General features: G+C 35.0%; 1 pseudogene across 1 annotated transcript; it reads left to right on the top strand.

Annotated features, from left to right (window-relative positions):
* Window positions 1–10,601: 10,601 nt before the first annotated feature.
* On the top strand, window positions 10,602–20,852 carry LOC148872827 (mitotic checkpoint protein BUB3.1-like; annotated as a pseudogene). The gene is made up of 9 exons (XR_016107692.1): window positions 10,602–10,862; window positions 10,970–11,100; window positions 14,880–14,961; window positions 17,024–17,293; window positions 19,114–19,189; window positions 19,589–19,669; window positions 20,237–20,315; window positions 20,398–20,498; window positions 20,586–20,852. The product of XR_016107692.1 is annotated as a mitotic checkpoint protein BUB3.1-like (transcript).
* The last annotated feature ends 1,616 nt before the right edge of the window (window positions 20,853–22,468 follow it).

Genomic DNA, 22,468 nt, shown 5'->3' with positions numbered 1-22,468 from the left:
TTTGGGTTGGACACCATCCGAATTGGAAGTAATATGGACGGACCGGACGGTCCTAAAAAATGATATGGACGTGGACCAGTCCGAACATAAATCGTCCATTCATAGAATGGACCAAAAGTGGACAAAGCCACTAGTTCGAATGGTTCATTCATTTTCATAAGCGTCAAGCATAGAAACTTTCAAAGAGTCGAAGCTCGAAGGTTAGGGTTCAGCGCCTCTGCACCTCCATCGTTCCATCCTCAATCTCATCGGCAGACAACGGTATTTCGTTTGAAGCTTTGGATGAACTCCGGCCGTATTTCCCTTTCTCCATCAATCTTCCTTTTACCCTCTCACTTTCTCCAACAATAGAGCTTCTTCTTCTCTTAGCGCCTCCTCACCTTCTCTAGTGACAGCAGTACAACACTCTCTCTTCTCTCAATGCCCTCTCACTTTCTCCAACGGCAACAACACTCCGTCTTCACTCAGACAATCATATTTTGGTGATTTTTTTCTCTTGCATCTTGCTCTCAAGTGATAGTCTCATCTAACCTCTATGATTTGTTCATTGAGGTATCATTTGTCATTAAAACTTAGCACAGAGTTTGGTAGATACTCTCCTAATTTTAATTGTAGACAACAATACGTGGTCCTGTATGAATATTTATTTGCTATAGTCTGAATATTTCTTGGAATATCTTAAATATTTATGTTTGAATATTCAATGGTTCTGTTTGGATATTTCTTGGAATGCCAATGGTTCTGTTTGAATATTTCTTGAATATTTGTTTGCTACAGAGTTTGGTAGAACCTAGCACAGAGTTTGCTACAGTCTGAATATTTGTTTGCTACAGCTCGAAATTTGAATTTTGAATTTCTAATTTTGTGCCATTAAATATTTTTATCATAAATATAACCTTGCAATTGATGAGATTTGAACTTAAGTCACTCAAACGCAACCCAAATAAATAATAGTATATTTATGTTTAACTAAAAATTAAGAATAAGAATCTTCAAAATCAATATTTTATAAACATTAGCAGAATGGATAAATCTATCAAATGTCGTATTTATGTATCTTATAAATTCTAATAGATTTGATATATTTTTAAATTAAAATTAAATAATTTTTCCTTGGGGAAAATCCATGCTATTGGAAAGAAATGATACTGGAAGGACTTTGACCAATCAAACTCGCCCATGAAATTTGATAAATATTATCTTATTGGATACCAGTTTTATGGTATTGGTTGATTGGTGATTTGGTTTTAGGTTTCTTTTTTTAGGTATCATAGTTGAACAATCCAATAAGACAGTGGATTGGACCAATTCAATATGGTCTAAGTTGAACAGTCCAATAAGACAATGGATTGGACCAGTCCAATCCGGTCCAAGTTGAACAGTCCGGTAAGATAGTGGATTGGACCAGTCCAATCCGGTCTAGGTTGATTAGTCCAATAAGGCAATAGATTGGACCAATCCAATCCGGTCCAGTTTACTAGGCAATATCATCCTCATCGCAGCACTCGTCATCTTCATCATCAGTATCTTCATAATCTGCACCACACAAACCCACCTACTTTATATTTTAACCTTAGGTACTCATTAAACTATGAGCCCTTTACTCATCTCTTGCAAGTTCAACCTGTCACAATGTCACTTACTAGCATTCCCAAGATTCAGAATTGTTTGTCTATGCTTTGCTGCCAACAAACAATGGAATTCCCTTGATTTACTCTTGTATTAAATATGCTATATAGAGAGAGAAATATTACAAACCCAAGAAAGAAAACAATGAGATTTATTGGATTGGTAATTAGGATGCTCAACACTCTTTATTTATTTATTTTTTTTTACAATTACATTTGACAGTCTAAAAGGGTAACTTAAAAATTAAGTTCAATTGAAAAAAAAAAATCAGACATACAAAAACAATTTGGTGAGCCTCATTTAATAAAGCATGAGCAAAAAAGTGCTTTTGTGAGAAGTGGATATTAAACATGCATGGTTGTGAAATTGGGACCTCATTTATTGATTTAGAGGAGGCAACTGAATTGAAAGAAAAAGTATTGTAAGTAAAAAGGAAGGGGCCATGCTTGGAAGTGTTTCCAACATGAGTGTTGACTGGTGACTAATGCAGACACTTGATGGAGTGTATGCTATGTTAGTTAATCTCTGAGAGACAACCCAAATTAATTATATATATATATTGTGGTCCAAAACTCTTGCTTTTTTGGCATACTTATTACTAGCAGATTATGAGGAAGGTCAATGACCTAGGCTCAAGCTGCCAAGATAGTGCAGACTGATCTTACTTAATTTGTGGCATACTTATTACTTATTACTTTGAGAGACTCTCATGCTATGATTTATTTATTCTTTAAGTAGAAAACTAGAAATTACTATATGTACTATGATTTTGTATTTGCTTTATCTTACTTAATTAATGGGAAACAAATCAATACCATTTAGATTGGATTGGACTAGTCCAATTTGGTCCAAGTTGGAATGTCCAATAGTACAGTGGATTGGATATTTGGATTGAAGTTCTCTTAATCATTTTTTTTTCCCTGTGACATTTTCTCTGTTCTAAGTTTGAGAATCCTAGTGATATTTCCAATTTTCTCATATGAGATTTCGTTTCAGTTTGAAAATGCATCAATTTATTTAGTGGGCCAAGCATTTACTTTTTACATGAAATTTGTATTGTAGTCTTTTATGAGTGGTGGAGCTTACAAATCTTGATTCTCTTGTTAAAATTTCTATGCATATTATCTGAAATAAGGTGATAGAACTACATGAGCTGAAGTAATATAACGAATATGTTTCTGTGTGCCTTGTCTTAAATGTTTAAAGATTTAGTTTTCTGTATGCAAAGTATTAGTTACTTTGCTATTGTCCCAAACAAGCAGCACCACTGGCATGCCTGAGAGGCTGAGAGTGGGTTTATGGGACGAATCAAAAGGTTTTTGACTCCAAACACTAGATGGTGGGGGAGTTAATGTGCTACATCTTTGTCTCTTGTATCATTAAAATGTTTTGTCTTCCATTTATCATACATGGTAGCTATTCACAGTTTAATGTCTCTCCGAGCATAGCTTGATAACATTTATATTGGATCCCATGAGAAAATTTCTGATCAATATCCACCCCTTCTTCCCCTGTGATTGGTATTCATGCTTCTAGCCTTGTTGTGTAGCCCCAAGTTGAACAGTGATTTTTTGTTCATTCTATCTTTGCCCTTGCTATGGTGCAAATTCCATTTCATTGCCTTCTAAAGTTATGTGCTGAATAACCATTAGGAATTAAAGATAGTGAATCGACACCTTTTTTATTTTTTTGCTTTCTGGAGCAGCTAGATGCTGCAATTTTATCATATTTAAGGGGCTGGACAATCATAGCTCATAGGTGAAAACGTCTTACCTACCTCACTACTTGGGCCAAGTAAGAGAAAGCAAAAGACCATTTATCAGAACCAGATAAGAAGTCAAGTAAAATCAATCAGAAAGCTCACTAGATCACACTCTTGTTTTAACTTTGAAAGCTACATTAATTTGTTATGTAATGCATGTTTGTAACCTAACAAATTTGCTATTCTCAGGTATTTGCTCAACCTCTATTCAGGTTTGTGGAAAACCGGTGCATCACCCACTGACTCACAAATGGATCCATAACATCGGAACATGTCGTAAGAATTCCTTTATATGGAAAATACTACATCAACTTCTTTCGGGTGGTTTGGAGAATGGTTTATATGGTTTCAGAATTTTTATTCTCTGGTTGCAGCTGTTCATCCATCCTCTTGGTGGTACTTGATCAAATGGCTAAGTTGGTGAAGTCCACCAAGTGTTGCACCGAGAATATGGTCCTGCTAATATGAACAATTTCTTTAGGAAATGATATTTTTTTTTGTGTTTGATTGTAGATGGAGATGGAAACCATTTTGTTTATTTTTTGAGGAATTAGGGAAATAATTAATTCCTTATTGAGTAATATTTTTGAAGGAAAACATTTTGTTTACCTTCATCATTTTAGTTGTAACCAAAATTGGAATAGTGTAACTCATTGTTTGCTGATTCAGAAAGGAGAATTTTCTCAGTGAAGTAATTCACAATCATCTTCTACTCGTTGAAATTGATTCTGAATCAGCACATATATCTATTTAAGTGTTTTTTAATTACCACTAGTTACTATCAAATTCTAGTTTTTATTATCTTTTTGAATGATAGTGTGTAGTGTCCACCAAAACTACATTCACATAACCATACATAAATTATTCATATTTATGTATGATACATTCTTATGATTCAGAACTTGCCAAATGTATGGCCCTTGGTAAAGTAGAATAGCAAAATAGGATTCATGTGGTGGATGGCATTTATCTGCTATAATGTTTAGTTTTAATTGTTTGAACATTTTCATTATATTATGATTTACAGTTTTTCATTTAGTGTTTTCAAATTCCATTTTGCACCTGGAGTCAATAAATTGACCAGTCATTCTCTTGAGTAGATTATTGGCCCTTGCTTCATGCTTGCCATTGACAACATTTTGGATCTTTTTGTTCCTTCCTATAAGAAGCTTGCTTTCCATTAAAGGGTTCTCCTCATCATATCATTCATTAACAAATTTCATTTTACTTGTTTTTTGATCTATAATGTGGCTTTGGCCCCCATTGGGGATATTGCTAGACTTGTAACTAGCAGGTTAGTGTTTTTGGATCTATAATGTGGCTTTGGCCCCCATTGGGGATATTGCTAGACCTGTAACTAGCAGGTTAGTGTTAGTAGGAACTCAGGTGGGGATATTGCAGGGTGCACATCAGGTCCACTGGCCATACCATGGACAGCCTGCAATTCTGCAGGGTCAATCCCATGCTTCCATTTGGAGTGATGCCCAGTGACCACCTCAAAAAGAATTGTTTTTCAATCTTTAATATGCTGGAAGACCTTTCATTCAATCTTTAATATGCCCAGTGACCACCTCAAAATGTTAGGAAAGGATAAGAAAATGAGGGCATTTGAGTGAAGTTGTAATGTCAGTTGAAGAAAATTCGTATTTCATTTAATTTACAAAGTTTCATTTAATTTGGATTGGATTGGGTCCAATCCGGTCCATTTTCATTTCAATTGGACTGGATTGGATCCGGTTTGTATGGGGTTTGAACCAGAATAGGTCCAGTCCATTTGTAAATGGACCAATATTGGACTGGATCGGATTGGACCAAATCCAGTCCAATTGACAGCCCTACATATTTGTATTTTTTACTAACTGAGCCTTAAGGATTTTCTGAATTGAAGTTTTTTTTTTTCCTTTTTGGGTGAACCTTTTCAGTTATTCGACTCCAATTAAAAGAGTAAGCTCCATAGCTGGAATTCTGTATGTAGGAGTGTGCAACTGATGTAAAACCATTGCCATCTCCTCGGACATTCAGAGGCTCGACCACCGTGGAGTCCATTGGCTTACACATAGAATAAACCAATTCTTCATTCCATATTTTTTTGGCTCAGTTTGGAAAGAGGGGGTTTCCTTTTTTCTGGATTTTGAGAGGGGGGAAAGTTGGTCAGTGGGATTTTGATTCCCATTCCCATTGACCAAGAATTTCATGTTCTTTTTTCAGAATTCCATGTTATTTTTCTGGTCTCCTAGGTGGGTAAATAACTTTCCCAGGGGGAAATTGTCAACACTTGAATGGGACAAAAATGTTTTTATGACTAAAATGGCCATTACCTTATTTAAATGAAAAATAAAAGAACATAGGTAAATGCACTTATCTGGGTAGGTCTTTCCTAGGAAACACTTATCTGGGTAAATACATTTATCTGGATATGTAACTTACCAAAAAAAGTGAACAGAGCCAAAGAGTAAATACAAAAACATAAAGAATGCAAAGCCTTGCATTTTTGTTTTTCTAAAGCTGTATTTATACTGTACATATTTGTATTTACAGTCTTTCTAAAACTCAGTTTAAAAAGAACATAAATACAAATATGTACCATACAAGATAATCCAAAATACACAGTTTTACACTCTACATAGTGCTCCTTCCAAACTGAGCCTAAGCTCCAATTTCAGGAGAAAGTGCCACTATGAGATTATTGGTTTGTATAAAATTATTCTCCTAATGGGATAGATCTATTGTCAATGCTGGTTCTCTTATAACTGGGCTCTTATATGATGCAATTGATGAAAGACCTCAACGTCCCTTATGCCCCAACCCACCTAGCCAATAGGCCCAGTACATGGAGATCCATATTCCAGAGTTTAGTTCTCAATAGTAATAGCAGACCTAATAATTCTATTCTGTTCTCCACTTACATGAGGAAGGCATTTCCCACGTTGCCCTTGTAGGTCTGCATGCTTTGTGGGCTTCAATTTCCAAATAAAGCCCATCGCCATTGTTGGTCTCAGACTCTCAAGTCTCAGCTATGTGGGCGTCTTCTCAGTTGACTTGTGAGTTGTGACCCATTGCAGAGGATCCGGATCCACCATCACTAATTATAAATTAGAAAGAATGTACATAAGAAGAATACTCAGTCTCAACTCTCAGAACATCCATCAGTGATATATTGGTTAGGGTGCAGTCAATCTCAAATAGGCTGACCACTTAAAGCCGGGTCTTAATCCTGTATGGCCTATGCATTTCATTATGTTTGCAGCTCAAGAGGGAACCTCATAGCAACTCTAAGGGTCCCATTTGCTTTACAGTTGGAATCAGAATTGGAATCGAAATCACATAGAAATGGTCTATTCCATTAATCCTTTTGGTTCAAATGGGAATCGAAATTAATTGGAATAGATTCCTATTCTCAAATGGGAATCAAAATTTCATTCTCAACCACCTAAGCAAAAAGAGAATGAAATTTTGATTCCACCTAAGCAAAAAGTTGGAATCAAATAGACCATAAATTCTAATTCCAATTCCAAAACCCAGTTTTTTACAAACTAAACAGGCCCTAAATCTCTAAGAGGATGCACTCATTGTAAGGTTAGTACCTGTTCAGCTGTTCTAAACTCTCTAATTTTGAAGAGGATTGTGGGGAGGGTTGTCAATGGACAGATATTGGTCCAAAGTCCATTATAGATGGACCAGGTCCAATCCAACCCAATAAATATTTTGGACTGGAATGGCCCAATCTGATGTCTATTGGGCAGTCCAACCTATTCAAATTGGTTTTAATTTATATTGTGACCAACCCAAGCCTGGTCCATTAATACCCCCACTCTTTTCTTCTGTCAATGGACATTGGTTCAACCCAACCCACTCTCCATTATAGATGAACTAAGTCCAATCCGATCCAATAAATACTTTGGACAATTAAGTCTGAACTGATCCAATTCAATATGTCTTATTAGATTGTCCAACTCATTGAAATTGATTTTGATTTGAATGGAGTGCAACCCAAATCTGGTCCATTTACACCCCTAAGAGGAACCAAATGGTAGTGGGAAAATGGATATTTCAAATTTATAGCAGCACAAATCATCAACTCAAAAATTTGTAGCTAAAAAAGATCTAGTAGTCAGAATCCAATTGAGGATCTTTCACTTCATACTTAGTCTATGGTTGGTTTGAGAAAAAACAAGAGAGAAACAAACCCAGAATAAGTGCTTATTTGGGTTGGGACCACACCATTGAGCACTTATTGGTGTTTTGGAAATAAACCCAGAATAAGTACTTAAATAATAACCACTTATTAAATGTTTTCTCTCAAAATCATCCCTAGTCAATTTTTAGAATACCGGTTACACCCTTTAAATGTAAAAACGTTGGGCTTCTTCTACTTCTCCATTGTCGCAGTTAGGGGTGGCCACGAGCCGAGCTCTTCATGAGGTACTCGAGTGAATATATATAATATATATAAACTTATAGAAAATAATATATATAATAAAAATATTATAATTTTTAATTTTTTAAATATCAAATAAAAAATATTTTTATATATCATTTTTTATTTTTATATTTTTTTTCTCAAATTGAGCTCGAGCTTACGAGTTCTTGACTCGAGTCAAGCTCGAGCTTAAGGTTCTAACTTGAATTGAGCTTGAGCCTTGTACTACTTTGGCAAGCCAAGCTCGAGCCTTGTACTATTCGACTCGCCTTGGCTCGAATCCACCCCTACTTGCAACTATGAATCATGGTTTCGATCAAGAATGCAGAAAAAGCTTCTGCAACCAAATTGTGGCCGCCGATGAGAATCTACCGTCCTTACTAGGGGTATAAATGGATCAAATTCGAATCGGATCAAGCAATATTTGAATTCGATTAGAAAATCCGATATCCGAATTCGATTCGATATCGACAGATATTGAAAATTAATATCTAAATTCAAATCCGATTAAATATGTGAATATCCGATTCGATTCGAATTTGATTAATTAATTATTTTAGATAATTAATAAATATATAAAATAAATATTTTATTGATATAAAGTATATAAATATATAAATTATTTATATAACTTAACTATTATATATATATTATATGAAATATTTTATATATTATATATAAGAATTAAATAATCAATCGAATTTAGATATTTATCAAATCGAATCAGGTCATATCCAAATTCGAATCTGATTAACTATCTGGTAAGAATAAGATATCTAAATTCGATCGATTAAATATTCAAATTATCCAAATTTAATTTGATTATGTCGAATATTGAATTCAAAATTAAATTTTCGAATACCATTAACACCCCTAGTCATTGGCCGCTTGTGAGATTATCAAAACTCCCTTTTATGTGTAATTGCAACAATATTTAGGACTATTTTAGGACTTTTTCAACAAAGGTCTTTTTTAGGGCTGGTGACGTCCGGTATGGTTGTAGAATCCAATAACCTCTCCAACTCCGGTGTGGACTTGTCTAGTTTAGTGGGGGTGAGGTGTACCTGTACATTCCTTTGCAGTGTAAATGTCATAATCAACAAGTTGTCCATAATGGGAGCTCGTTGGAGAAGATCGCCCTGGAGCTTGGGGTCACGGAATATTCGTTGATGATGGCCAACGGTATATCTCCAACAGGGGGTGTCAGGCCTAAGGTTTTTAATTGCGAAATCTTTTGTGAAGGAAGTCCGTAGAAGATTTGGAGAGAGAGACACCCCATATGGTATAATTTCAAAATTTAAAGGAAAAATATCATCAAACGCCCAATACTAAATAATTACTTATTTTAATTGTCAAATGCAAATAAATATTTATTCAAATAAATACTTATTTTTAAAAAATAAAATTACTCCCAAACATCATCTTAGCATTTGGATTTCTATCACATTCATTCTCATCCACCCATCTAATTTTTCCACTTATCCATATTAATGAGAGCTAATGTTGAAGAATTTTTGTGAGAAGGATTTTTTCGTAAAATTCCGAAGCCATCAGTAACACCTCGGCGATAATCCCCTTAACTTTGGATCAAAATGGGAGTGACATGTAGGGCTTTTTACGGGTTGGGTTGGGTTGGTTTACTGAGATTTTTCCAACCGACTCGACCTGGTCGGGTTATCTGAAATTGAAACCAAAATCAGTCCTGTGTTAAGCAAAACCGACCTGATCGGTTTGAGTCGGGTTGGGTCGGTTTGACTCGGTTTCGGCTCTAAGTTCAACCATGGTAATAAATTAAAATTTCAAAATTTTGATTCTTGAAAGTCAAATTATAGAGATTGTGCTTGAGTTGAGGGGCTAAGGGGGGCAGACTAAGTTAGAATATAAGTTATCAAGAAAATAGAAAGTCAAACTGTATTAAAGAAAGAAGGCTGAAATTTGTATATTTCAATAAACCTTCTAATCTAAGTAAAAAATGACACCTAATTCTAATTGTAATTGGTTGCCTATTTGGTGTAAATGACCATAGAAACTAAGATCATTTGATTCTTTTATTTAAACTTTTCCAAAAAAAATCATTGTCTATTTGTCTTACAATACTTGCCATTAATGTCATTCCTAATTAGAAGACTAGAAATTAAGTTAAATTGTAACTAAGACAGAGAAAACTTAATTAAGTAGGAACTAAGTAGGTTGTAACTATTAATTAGGAACTAACTACTAAATCGATTCGGATTAGTTTTGGTTTTCACACATAAAAACCGAAACTGATCCGAACCATCGATTTATGATTTTTTACAACCCGAAACTGACTGCTATTGAAGAAAACCCGATCAACTCGAATTGGGTCGATCCGGGTTGATCGGTTTGGCCCCATTGGGTCTTCTGAACAGCCCTAGTGACATGTTTTGAAGATTTGAAAAATAGTTAAAGATCAAAAAAGTCTTTTGGCCAATTAACGATAAGACCCAACGAAAATGAATTCTAAATTTTTGTGAGAAACGCAAGGATAGTTTATGGGTTCAACTATGATAGGTAGGTTTTGATTGGTCAAAATTCCTTCATACCACGTCTTTCCCGCATCATAAATAATTTCACATGAAACAACTACGATCCGTTCCGTAGTTATCTTTTCGAATTCCCGCGAGTTCACATCGGCGCCCCACATACACATCTCAGCGTCTATTGGGAGCATCTCCCCTAATTAGTTGTCAGTGGATTGTGGGGCGCAGATGAGAACTCGGTTCCCGTGGCATCTATTCGAGATGGTCAGAGTCCCTATGTTTTCAAAAACTCAAAAAGAATTCCCTCTCTAGTCTCCGACTCTCTGCTTCCAAATCTGAATCGCTCTCTGTCTCATTCTGGTTCTTCTTCTTTCCACTTTCTTAGGGAGTCAGGGGAAAACCCTAGTTTTAAACTCAGCCAGGCACGACCATGACTGGGGTCCTTCCCATCTCTGCCGGAAGGGAACTATCCAACCCTCCCTCCGATGGTATTTCGAACCTTCGCTTTTCCAACCACAGCGACAATCTGCTCGTTTCTTCATGGGATAGAGTACTTGTTTCTCTTTCTCAAAGAATAAAATAAAAGTTAGATCGTTTTTTCTTACTGGCTTGTCTCATTTCGTGTTTTTAATATGGTTGCCTGTTTCAATTGGCTAGACTGTTCGATTATATGATGCGAGCGCAAATGTTTTGAGGGGAGAGTTTTTCCACGGTGGTCCAGTTCTAGATTGCTGTTTCCACGATGACTCTTCGGGTTTTAGCGCCTGTGTAGATAACACTGTCAGGAGGTAAGTGAGAATTTGTCATTCTGGTTTGAGCTGAGGTTGGAGCTTCGTACCATAAAAACTGCAATTTCGCAATTGTCAATTGGTTTTACAATGCTTCCTTTTGTTTTCACGGGAAAGCGGGTCCAGTGCCAGTTTTTAGTCGGTGAATACAGGGTTTGATCCCACGTTCTTGGAATGAAATTCCACAGATTTACAACTTCACTAGTTGCAACCTACAAGTGGAAGCTACTTATTGATTGTTATTTTTTTCTCATGCATTCTGCAAAGAATCTCATCCTTTCTATGTGTCTTTTTGAGATATACTGTCATAACCGCAGCCTTAACTCATCCAGCTAAAGAACAACAAAGTGGAGATGGAAGTTGTAAACAGAATTAGTTAGAGTTTGTTTCAAGCCATTAAAGATTAGTTGAGTTGTAACAGATTTTCCCTCTCAATTTGTGTGTAAAACCCAATTGATATAATCGATTGAAGAAGAAATAACAGTTTCAAGAATTCAGATCTCTCTCTCTCTCCCTCTCGTGGTTCTGGGTCATACCTAGAGAGCTCATATTAACTCTAGGTGTATCCCAGGAATTTCTTTGTTACAATTCCGGTTGTAACATATTACATATACCCCATTAGGTTTTGTGTGAATTAATGTTAGGATGTGTTCTGATTGGGTTTCAGAGAACTGAAATCAATATTATGCATGCACCTGCTTTCTAACTGGTATAACAAGAAATTAGTTTAGATGTTGATTGGTTCAATGTCTAACGTCAGTGCAATGCGTGTTGGTGAAAGTAAAATCAAAACTGATTTTTATTACGGTATCCCTCTAAGAGGCTAATTATGTTGCTGGAAAGAGATTTTCTTATTTACTAGAAATTATTAGTCACAAGTATTTGTTATGAAAGAAATTTTGTTCTTGTATATATGTTTCCGTGTCGGCCTCATATTTTTCCTTTTACTGCTTTCATTTGCAGGTAACATAACCTCAAAACAGTAGCATTTGCTTCCTACAAAAAAAACAAACCCCATTTTTTAATACAGTAACCCTCTAATAGACTAATTATGTTGCTGGAAAGGGATTTTGTTATTTACTAGAGATTGTTAATCATACATAATTGTTATTGAAGGAAAAATTGTTCTTAATATTTTTTTGTGTATAATTCATATTTTTCTTTTGCTGCTTTCAATTGCAGGTAATATAACCTCAAAACAGTACTATTTGGCTATTTGCTTCCTACAGAAAACCAATCCATCATTTTAAGAAAAATATCATCCTTTTCCTCTTCAAGACAATCATATTCAGTGAAAGTGGAAGATACATTAGATAAAGAACCTTAATTTTTCAGGGCCAATAAAATCACAAACTACTAGATAAAGGACCAAAAAAGAGTCCAAGTTGCTAGCAAGTGGACTAACTTAAGGGAGGGTGAGGGACAGGAAGGGTGGAATGGGTGGAAGCATAAGACAATGGTGGATTTGGTGCGAATTGAATGGTGTTGCATGAACTCTCCTAAATGGATGAAGTATCCATGTAGGGCACATGTGATTCTGAGTTCTGACATAGTTGATTTTTGATGAATTCTTTTTAGACATCTTCTTTTTTCTCCTTGCCCATTTGACATAAATGAACAGCTAATGTACTGAAAATGTACATGATGGATGCTTTTGTTTTCTTTTTCTCTATGCTTAGGTGATATAAATGAATAGTTAATTTTCATGATGAATGTCATTTTATCTATAACATGTTCTGGAGGGCAACCATAAGCTTCTAGACCATTTTTGTGGTTATAAACATAAGAATGCAAAACATATGGAATAATTACCAATGTTTTAAAACGTGGAGGCGTGATGCGAGGCGTTCCACTACCTAGAGGCATGAGGTGTAGTTTAGAACGCAAGAGGCGTAAGCCTCCCGAACACAAGGAGGTTAAGCCTCCTTAAGAGGAGGGGGGTTAGGAGGAGGATGAAGAGGAAGGGGGGATCTCATTTTTTCTTTATTTTTAATAAAAATCTTTTATATTAAGAAGAATAAAGATGCATAACATTAGTTGAAAGGGGGGGGGGTTGCCCCCCAGCCGAAGGGGCAGGGGGCAAACCACTTTCTTTCCCCTTATCTTTTCTTCCCTTCCCTTTCTTTTCCTTTTGTTTCCTTCTCTTTTTTTTCTTCTCTTTCTTTTTATTTCCCTTCCCTTCCCTTTCCTTTCCTTTCCTTTCCTTCTTTTTTTTTTTGTCTTTTTATATCAGATGTGCATGAGGCGCATGAGGTGTGCGCCTCTAGCACGCCTCATGAAAAAAGCACAAGAGGCGTTCGCTTCAAAGGTGTCAGCGCCTCTAGCATACGCCTCAAGGCGTTTTGGGAGTGCCTCACCTGGAGGCACGCCTCTAGGCGTACGCCTCCCCCACCTTTTAAAACACTGGTGTATACATTTATGTAGAGTGCCCTTCAATCCATGTTTTTTTTTCATCTTGCCATGTCAGACTCTAGATATGTGTTGGATTGTGATTCTTGTGTCTGTGTGTCTAGAACCTGCAATTAGCAAAAGAAGAAACTTCTATCCTTTTCCTTTCTTTTTTCCTTTTCAATGGCAAAGACAAAGACTAAATGAGATATGATCTCTCTATTAATCTTCTTTATTCTTTTAAATATCAAATTTCAAGAAACATAAAGGTTTAACTGATATTAGTAAGGGACCCTCTGATGCTCAATATGATATTTCTTAAGGGATTCTGTTACACTTTAATATTCAATACTCCGTACTAAGCAACAATATTCTCCCTTGTGTTATATCCACATACACATATATCTATATCTACATATGCACACAAAATCTCTAAAAAATTGTCATTTAGTAGATGCTGGAGATTTCCAATTGTCCTAGATTGTAGGAATTATTCATTCATAAAATGTTCATTATAAGGTAGGTTACTGTATTTCACGTTCTCACACATATACATATATAATATACAAATATTTATGGAAGGTAGTCCCAGTTCAATTGAATTTCAGGAATTCTATCTTGAGTATACAAAGTTTTAACATAAGATGCCATACAGCAATTCCTCTTTACCTTGAGAAGTTCTTGCTTACACAAATTATCAGCATCCACCTCACAACATTTTTTGGCAATTCCACATCATTTTCATGTTACACCATGCTGAATCATTTTTTCAAGTGATTCTATACATTTGAAGAAGGGCTCCTATGGCCAGAAGCTCATTATTCCTTGATAATCATTATGATACAGAAAACTTGTACTTGAAATTAGGCACTTCTTATATGTTCAATAACTTAATGTCTAATTTGTTTTGCATTGTTCAGTACTTCAGTGTTCCTTTCTTGTTTATACTTAGGTTGAATTAGTGAAGATAGCTTGTAAGTTTTGGTAACAATTTGCACTTTTTGGGGGCGTTTCAATGATTTTGGTTGGCATTGGCATCTCTCAGGTGATCTAAATTGTGAATAAAAAGGCATTTATTTCTGTAGTGCATTCTTATGTTTTTGTTCTTATACTTTTATTCCTTCCCTTTTCTTTTAGTTTTCATTATTAGCACCTTCTATCCAATATTCACTATTCTTCTCCTTCAAGGTAAGTCTCTCTATATACTGCTTATAAATTATGATTCCTTTATCCTGTATCATTTTATTCAATTTACAGAAGTTGATATTTGATTATTTCATCTCTTTTATTTGTCCTAGTTCATAACGTTCCTGTCTAGTTTAGGATTACATGTCAAATTTAAATTTTAATGATATGTCAAAATAATGATGATGTTACAATCATTATTTTAGGTATGTTTTTAGCTCTGGCAAGAGGATATTTTGGGAAGGCATGATGCTCCTGTTCGTTGTGTTGAATACTCTTATGCAGCAGGTTTGTACTTGTTTCATTGTGTTTAATCTGAACAAAAGAAGTATTCTTCTGGTTAGACATCCATGTGTGTAACAATTTCTGATTGCATTGACATCATATACTCATGGGTCTTGTGAGTGTCAGTGCTTTTATCCTCAATATTCTCCATCAAAAGTTCTTTTCTGATATGTTTTCCTAGCCAGCTATGTGCAATCACCATAGTCAGAATCATCATCGTCATCCATGCCTTATCCCAACTATATGGGGTTGGCTGGCTACATGAGTCCTGTTTCACCAAATCTATTCTATTTAAAGCCATATCCACTGTTAAATTATTAGTGCTTAAATCATTCCTTACAACTTCTACCCATGTCCTTTTTGGTCTACTCGTAGCTCTTCCAGCCCATTCCACATGTAACAAATCACTATAATCAGAATTCTGAGTAAAATATTTGATGTGTTGTTCCTTGGTAAATGGGCTATTCTCTTTGCACCTATCTTGTTACAAGTGTTTTAAAAGTACAAGGAGCAGTTTGTGCTTGAGGTGTAAGGTGCAAGGCGAGGCACGCGACTTTTCAAAGCAAGGCACAAAAATACAAGAAAATGGTAAAAAAAGTAAAAAAAATCCAAAAAATTTAAAAAATTCTAAAAAAATGCAAAAATTAAAAAAAATACTAATCATAATATAAATAAAAATATAAAATTTAATTTTAAAATAAATATTTTAAAAAACCTATTATCTAAAATTAAAATGCATAAACATAACATGTAAAGTGTATTCAAACAAAAATTTAAAAATAAAATCAAACATATAAAACATGTAAAACACACAATTTCTTTTTTTCCTCAATTGCACTATTTCAAATAGTTAATGTGATGTAAAGCATCATGCGTTCTTGATTCTATGAGCCACCTTTGTACCAATCCTCTCAAGGCAAGCCCAAACAAATCCATGTTAGGGTCTTAAATTCTTAATCCTTACACAAAAATAAATGTTTTTATAGTGTTAATTGCCTTTTAAGAAGGTTTTTTACTAGGATGAATGAATGAACAATATTAACAAATGACGACATCATTGTTGATGGTGATGATGAATGGATGATCATTTCATGCAATCATTTTAATCATCTCCATCATTGCTACGGTTCCCTCCACTATTGACTACTTGCTTAATGATGACAGCAATAAGTTTTCCTACACACATAGTAGGAATATGATTCAAAAAATTGACTGTCAAGGCAAAGTCAAATGTGGGAAGAACTAAGGGCCTGTTTGTTTGCTTTGAAGTCTTATATCTGAAAGTGCAATAATTACATTAAGAGGTATATTGGTATTGGTGAACTTTTCCTTTCTTTGAACTTTGAATGCGGAGAATGTTGTTCTGAATTCTGAATTCTGAAAATTATCAAATATCCATTTTGACCCCATATATGGGAGTTTATGTTTGTCTTTTTGGGGGTATCATTGGAAAACAAGAAGTTGTATAATTACACTTTAAGAGATAAGAAACGAGGAAACAAACAACCATTTTTCTCTTAAAGTTAAAAGATTCTTCTTAAGAGATAAGAGTTTAAGAGGAAACGAACAGGCCCAAAGTCTATATTAGCTACAATTCAACAAGAGGCATGCATGACCAACAAGTGGAGGAAAAGATGTTGCTGGTTGATTATTTTTTTTATATGTTCTTTGGGACTGTATCCAGTTTACTGCTCTCAAGATCCCAGATAGCTGAGGGTATATGTTTTCTTATTTGCTAAGCATCTAAGTTCAGTAAGTATTCAAGTGTTAATTTAGAAATCAAGTCAAACTCTAAAGTGCCCAGGAATTGGGTAATTTGAAAATTGACTTATGAAAACTCTAGAGTTAAGCTGGGGGATTTGCTGACTAGTCAAAGATTAGAAAGCTCAAATTCTAATAGAATTAGGATTTTTTTTTTCAGCACTCAATTAGGGTGCATGCATAGCCATGAAAGATGAGATCTTGGGGGTGATTTTCATATGAAGTGAATAATATTTTTTTTTATTGGAAGCGGTTATGAAGTGAATAAATTTCATCATAATATGTTTATAATTCGTGATTTTAGGACAAGTCATCACTGGTAGTAGTTGGGATAAAACACTGAAATGTTGGGATCCAAGAGGTGCAAGTGGGCAAGAGCGGGCACTTGTTGGGGCATACCCACAGCCTGAGCGTGTTTATTCTATATCTCTTGTTGGCCACCGTTTAGTGGTAGCAACTGCAGGAAGACATGCCAATGTGTATGATCTGCGGAATATGTCTCAACCAGAGCAAAAAAGGGAGTCATCACTGAAACATCAAACTAGATGTGTATGTTGTTATCCCAATGGAACAGGTAACCCATCTGAGCATTTCAATTTTTTATAGTATTTTAATATATCTGAAATTCTTTTTTTTTTCTCGTGCTTTTGGTAGTTAGAAAGAATTCCTCTTCATGTTTGGCTTCTTGTTTTTGCCATGCTATTTCTTTTTTCTTGATCCAGTTCATCATGTTCTGCATTAGAAGGTTTCGTTATAGGTAGCTCAGTGGCTTGTAATGTTCATAATATTTCTTATCTCTGATTTTGTAGCTTGTCAAAATCTTATGATTTATGATGTTGAACATTTTGTGCAAAAAACTATTCAATTCATACTAATAAAGAAACAATATATCCAATTCATGAGATTTAGATAAAATTGACTAGGACCTAACCTAGTTTTGCATCTCATTTCTCTTTTTTAAAGAGATTTCATTTCAAAACTCTTACTAGACTGAAGCTGTATGTAGGGTATATAAAACCTATTTAAAGATATTTCCCAAGTTTATTTTTTATCAACATCTGAGTCAAAAGAATGCTTTTAGTTGATTGACTGTAAGGTTGGGCTTGATCATATCATCCTCATGGACCTCATTTAAGCCTTATTCCTACTATATGGGGTCGGCTGCATGAATCCTGTTTCGCAATTCCATTGTGTTTCGTGTCATATCCATTGTTAAATCATGACTGCTTAAATCATTTCTTGCTACTTCAATTGATGCCTTTTTTGGTCTGCCCCTAGCCCTTATTGTCCCTTTAACTTGCAACAGATCGCTTCTTCTTACAGGTACAGTAGATGTTGTTCTATGCACGTGACTGAACCATCTTAGTCTACTTTTTCTCATTCTATCACCTATTGGAGCTATTCATAGGTTCCTCCAGGTGACTTCATTTTCTGACCCTACACTTATTTCTGCCACATTCATTTTCTGAATATATTGTTTCTTGACTGCCCAACACTATGCTCCATACAGCATTACTAGTCTTACAACTGTTCTATAGAGTTTTCCTTTTAACTGGAGTGGTATTCTCTATCATGTAAGACCATGGATGCACCCCTCCATTATGTCCTTCCTGCTCTAATTCTATGGGCAACATCCTCCTTAATCTCTTCTTATGTTCCAAACCAAGATAACAAAAGAGGTCATATTTGAGTTATCTCTTAGTTTCCAATCCTAAGCTTACCCTGATTTGCACTCCTATAATAATGTTGTCTCTAAAGAGTTTGTCCATAAGCTTAAACTTGTATTTAATCCTTTGTTAGTTTCATCAATTAATACAATGCCATCAGCAAACAACAAGCACCATGGGACCCTTTGAATATGCTTAATAAATACATCTATGATTAGTGCACATAAACAATGACTAGTGATGAGCCTTGGTGAAGATCCATCATGACTTTAAAATATGATGTATAAGGAATGCAAATTGAAAATGAGGTAAATTTTCTGTCTAAATTTTAGATTTTGATATACAATGCATATATGATCCATGATTGATTCGACTGAACTTTCTCTATGATTTTGGATATGATGTTTTTCAGAACAAGTTTGTTTCATATTCCAGTTATGCACTTTGTAATTATTTCAATTAAGTGCATAAAAATTAGCTTTGCTTGAGGCACTGGGAAATGTATTTCAATACCAGCAACCCAACATAACATGACCCTAAATCCAAGGGTGTTGGTGCAGTTAAAAAAAGGCAGGTAAGGTGAAGCAGTTCTGGTTGTTTTGTGCATGTCTTCCATATCTTGTATTCGGTTGACCCCAAATAGTTAGGTTAAGGCTGAGTTGAGTTGAGTCATGTCTTGTACTCATTGCTGAAAAGCCATTTTCTTGACTTGGGGCATTGTATGCAGGTTTTGCTCTTAGTTCAGTGGAAGGACGAGTTGCGATGGAGTTCTTCGATCTGTCTGAGGCTGGTCAAGCTAAGAAGTATGCCATTATCCTTGAAGAATTGTTTGTTACAGGATTAATAATGTTGATGTTGAGTTCCCTTTTCCTGTTTACATGGGGCTTTACCTGACTTGTGTCTTTTAATCTGTTTGCACCACACAATTGGAGATCCCTTGCTCTCAAATACTGTTGTTCTTTTCTTTCTTTTAATTAATACAATGTGCAAGGAGATGCCACTTGTTTTAGGCATCACAATATGTTGCCGTTGGCTTTTGAATATATCTCTTAGCTGTCTTTAAAATGATCTAAGCTTAAGCACTTGTGCCATGCTTCTACAAAGGCACTATTCGCATGAAAATTTAATCTTACTTTTACCCTAGCTTGCATTTTTCTCAAACTATTCTTTACCGTTTAATGATGGAAGTAAGCTCCTTGCAGATATGCTTTCAAGTGCCACCGAAAATCAGAGGCTGGTAGAGACAGAGTCTATCCTGTCAATACAATTGCATTCCATCCTGTGTAAGTCTTTCCCTTTCTCAGTGGGGGAACTATAGGACTGAGTGTAACGTAAGCGACTTGTCAAGATGGATTGTTGGAGAGATACAAGATCAAGAAGGATGACATGTAAATGGAAACCTAGAAGTAGCTTCAAAAACATGGAGAACATTTGATTGAGATGGTTCTGTTATGTGAATTGGATAGCACACCTACAATGGCTCTGAAAAGAGGGACAAAAGAATGTCTGATAAGAAATGATTTGAGCAGTTACAGATATATAAGCCGTAGATTGGATTAGCATATTGATACTCATCTTGGTATCAACTTGGTTAAGGCTTAGCCAAGTTAAGTTTATCTGATATTGTGAACCCTTTTTTGTGTTGGGGGTGGGGGTGGGGTGGTTGGATAGTGTCCATCCAAGAATTAATATAGTTAACTGGGTCACTCATTGGTTATTTGTTTGATGCTTACTGGTCTTGTCTCTTTGTGGAGGTAAAAATTCAATCCTAAAGGTAGGCGTTGCTTTCCCATTTCATTGAGTAATTGGTTCAAGACTCATTTTTTCGTCTATGCTTCCACATGTGGCAGCTACGGTACATTTGCCACTGGAGGTTGTGATGGTTATGTCAATGTGTGGGATGGCAACAACAAGAAGAGGCTATATCAGGTATTGCAGTTTTGAAGGCTTCCCTTCTCTCTTCACTTGTAAACTTGTACATGGCAAGGGTTTAAATGTTACTTTTGTGCAGTATACAAAATACCCTACAAGCATTGCAGCATTATCCTTCAGCAGAGATGGTCGTTTATTGGCTGTGGCCTCCAGTTATACATTTGAAGAAGGAGACAGGCCGTATGATACTGACCTAAAAGCCTTGCCCCCCCACCCCGATATACAATCAAACACATGAGAGTATTCATTCAATTTGTGTATTTGCAGGCATGAACCGGATGCAATCTTTGTGCGCATTATAAATGAAGTGGAGGTTAAACCAAAACCCAGAGTGTGCCCTGCTCCTCTTTATTCATTGCCGGTGAAACCTCTGAACTCAAGCAGGAAATGACCTGTCTGAGTTTAACCATTTGGTTTCAGTTTTCTAGCGAGGATCCTATATGCGCCTGTACATTCTTCATTGTCATGTCAGGCAATTTGACTAATGGAATTTCTCTTAGTTTGAACAAGTATCTATTTGACATTTTCAACTAATCACTGATTATTTATTCTTTTGAATAATTCTTCAATGCAAGCAAAACTATAAGGCTGTGTTTTGTTTGCGGTGTAAAACTTCATCGATGTAAAAGCATCGATGAAGTTTCACACCGAACGGTTTAAAACCTTTGAACCGTTGAGGTTCTGAAAACGTGATTATTGATGTAATATTATATTCAAAGTTTAGTATTGAAAGCACCAATGCAAATTTAATAGATGTATCGGGATACATTTTGGATAAACATGGATACAAATCAAAAATCAAAAATTAAGATGTGCATGGAAACATAAGAAAACATTATAGATATTTCAATAAATCATAAAAATATCAATGACATTAAATATAGGGCCTAAATCAGCCGTATATACGTAAAAATCACATCCTCTAGAGATTTATATGAAAAAAATGTCATAATCAACATGGAAAAACACAAGGGTATTCTCTAATAAGGTTGTAACTACAAAATATAAGCTTAATAATTACTTAATGAAAAAATTTCTGTAATTTTTTAAATAATTATTTTTTTCTTGTTCAAAGGATTAATTTATTTTTTATTACAAAAGTCAAGAATATAAAATGTAACAGAAAAATAATTTTATGGATGTGCTAGATCATCCAAAGATTTACAACATGGTAAATACTATGGTTAGATCACACCAAAAATTTGAGAAAATAAATATTTTAAAATTACAAAAAAAGTAAAAATAAAAAATTTTAGTTTTGCAAAAATAAATATTTTTATTCAAAAAATTACAAAAAATAAAAAATGAATATTTTAGAAATTTCAATAGATCTATGGATATGGTAGATCACCCATAGATCTATGACAATTATTCTTTATGAGTTAGTTATGCAAAAAATATAAAATTTTATTTTATTTTTGTTATTTTTTTAAAAGTTAAATAGATATATTTGAAGCACAAATATATATATATATATGTAAGCATTTCTAAGCATAAAAAAACACAAAATATTGTAATATACTATCGAATAAATTGAAAAACGTATTTATTTTTGCAATTTCTTTTGTAAAAAGTTGAAAAAAACCTTTAAAATCTTAAGTTTTGGAGGTTGTTTTTGGTTTTTTTTTAAGATTTTAATTTTTACAATCCAAGAATGTCCTCAAATCTTCTTACAATCCAAAATATCAGTCTAGTTTATAAATTATGAGAAATTTGGTATTTGTTGTAGCAAAAACATCCACCCTCGGTTTCAAAGACTGATCAGACAACAACTTAAAATAAAGCCTTTATCAAAAAAGAATAGTCCATCGGTAGCAATAGACAAATCAAGGGAGGAAGTGAGCTCGATAGCTACACAACCGGCTCCAGTTTTGTAGAGTCGACCCTCCCCCCTAGCACCAGAAATCCTCTCAGCCCCAAGGCTAAAAGGCTTCAAGACACTTGCATTGGAGACGTATGACGAGAACACCGACCCAAATGACCATGTCAACAGTTTCCAGGCCTTGATATTACTCGCTAGAGCAGATGTGCCAAGCTTGTGTATGGCGTTCTCAACAACGTTTAGAGGTACAACCAGGGCAAGGTACAAAATCTTATAGATGGGCTTAGTCAAGAGTTGGACACAGTTTGTAGACTTGTCATTACCTACT

This window comes from Nelumbo lutea, chromosome 2, assembly GCF_056320005.1.
Source record: "Nelumbo lutea isolate HS-2025 chromosome 2, American lotus-T2T, whole genome shotgun sequence".
NCBI lineage: Eukaryota > Viridiplantae > Streptophyta > Magnoliopsida > Proteales > Nelumbonaceae > Nelumbo > Nelumbo lutea.
The sequence above is the reverse complement of the archived record's forward strand: the minus strand, read 5'-3'. Positions and strand labels throughout refer to the sequence as shown.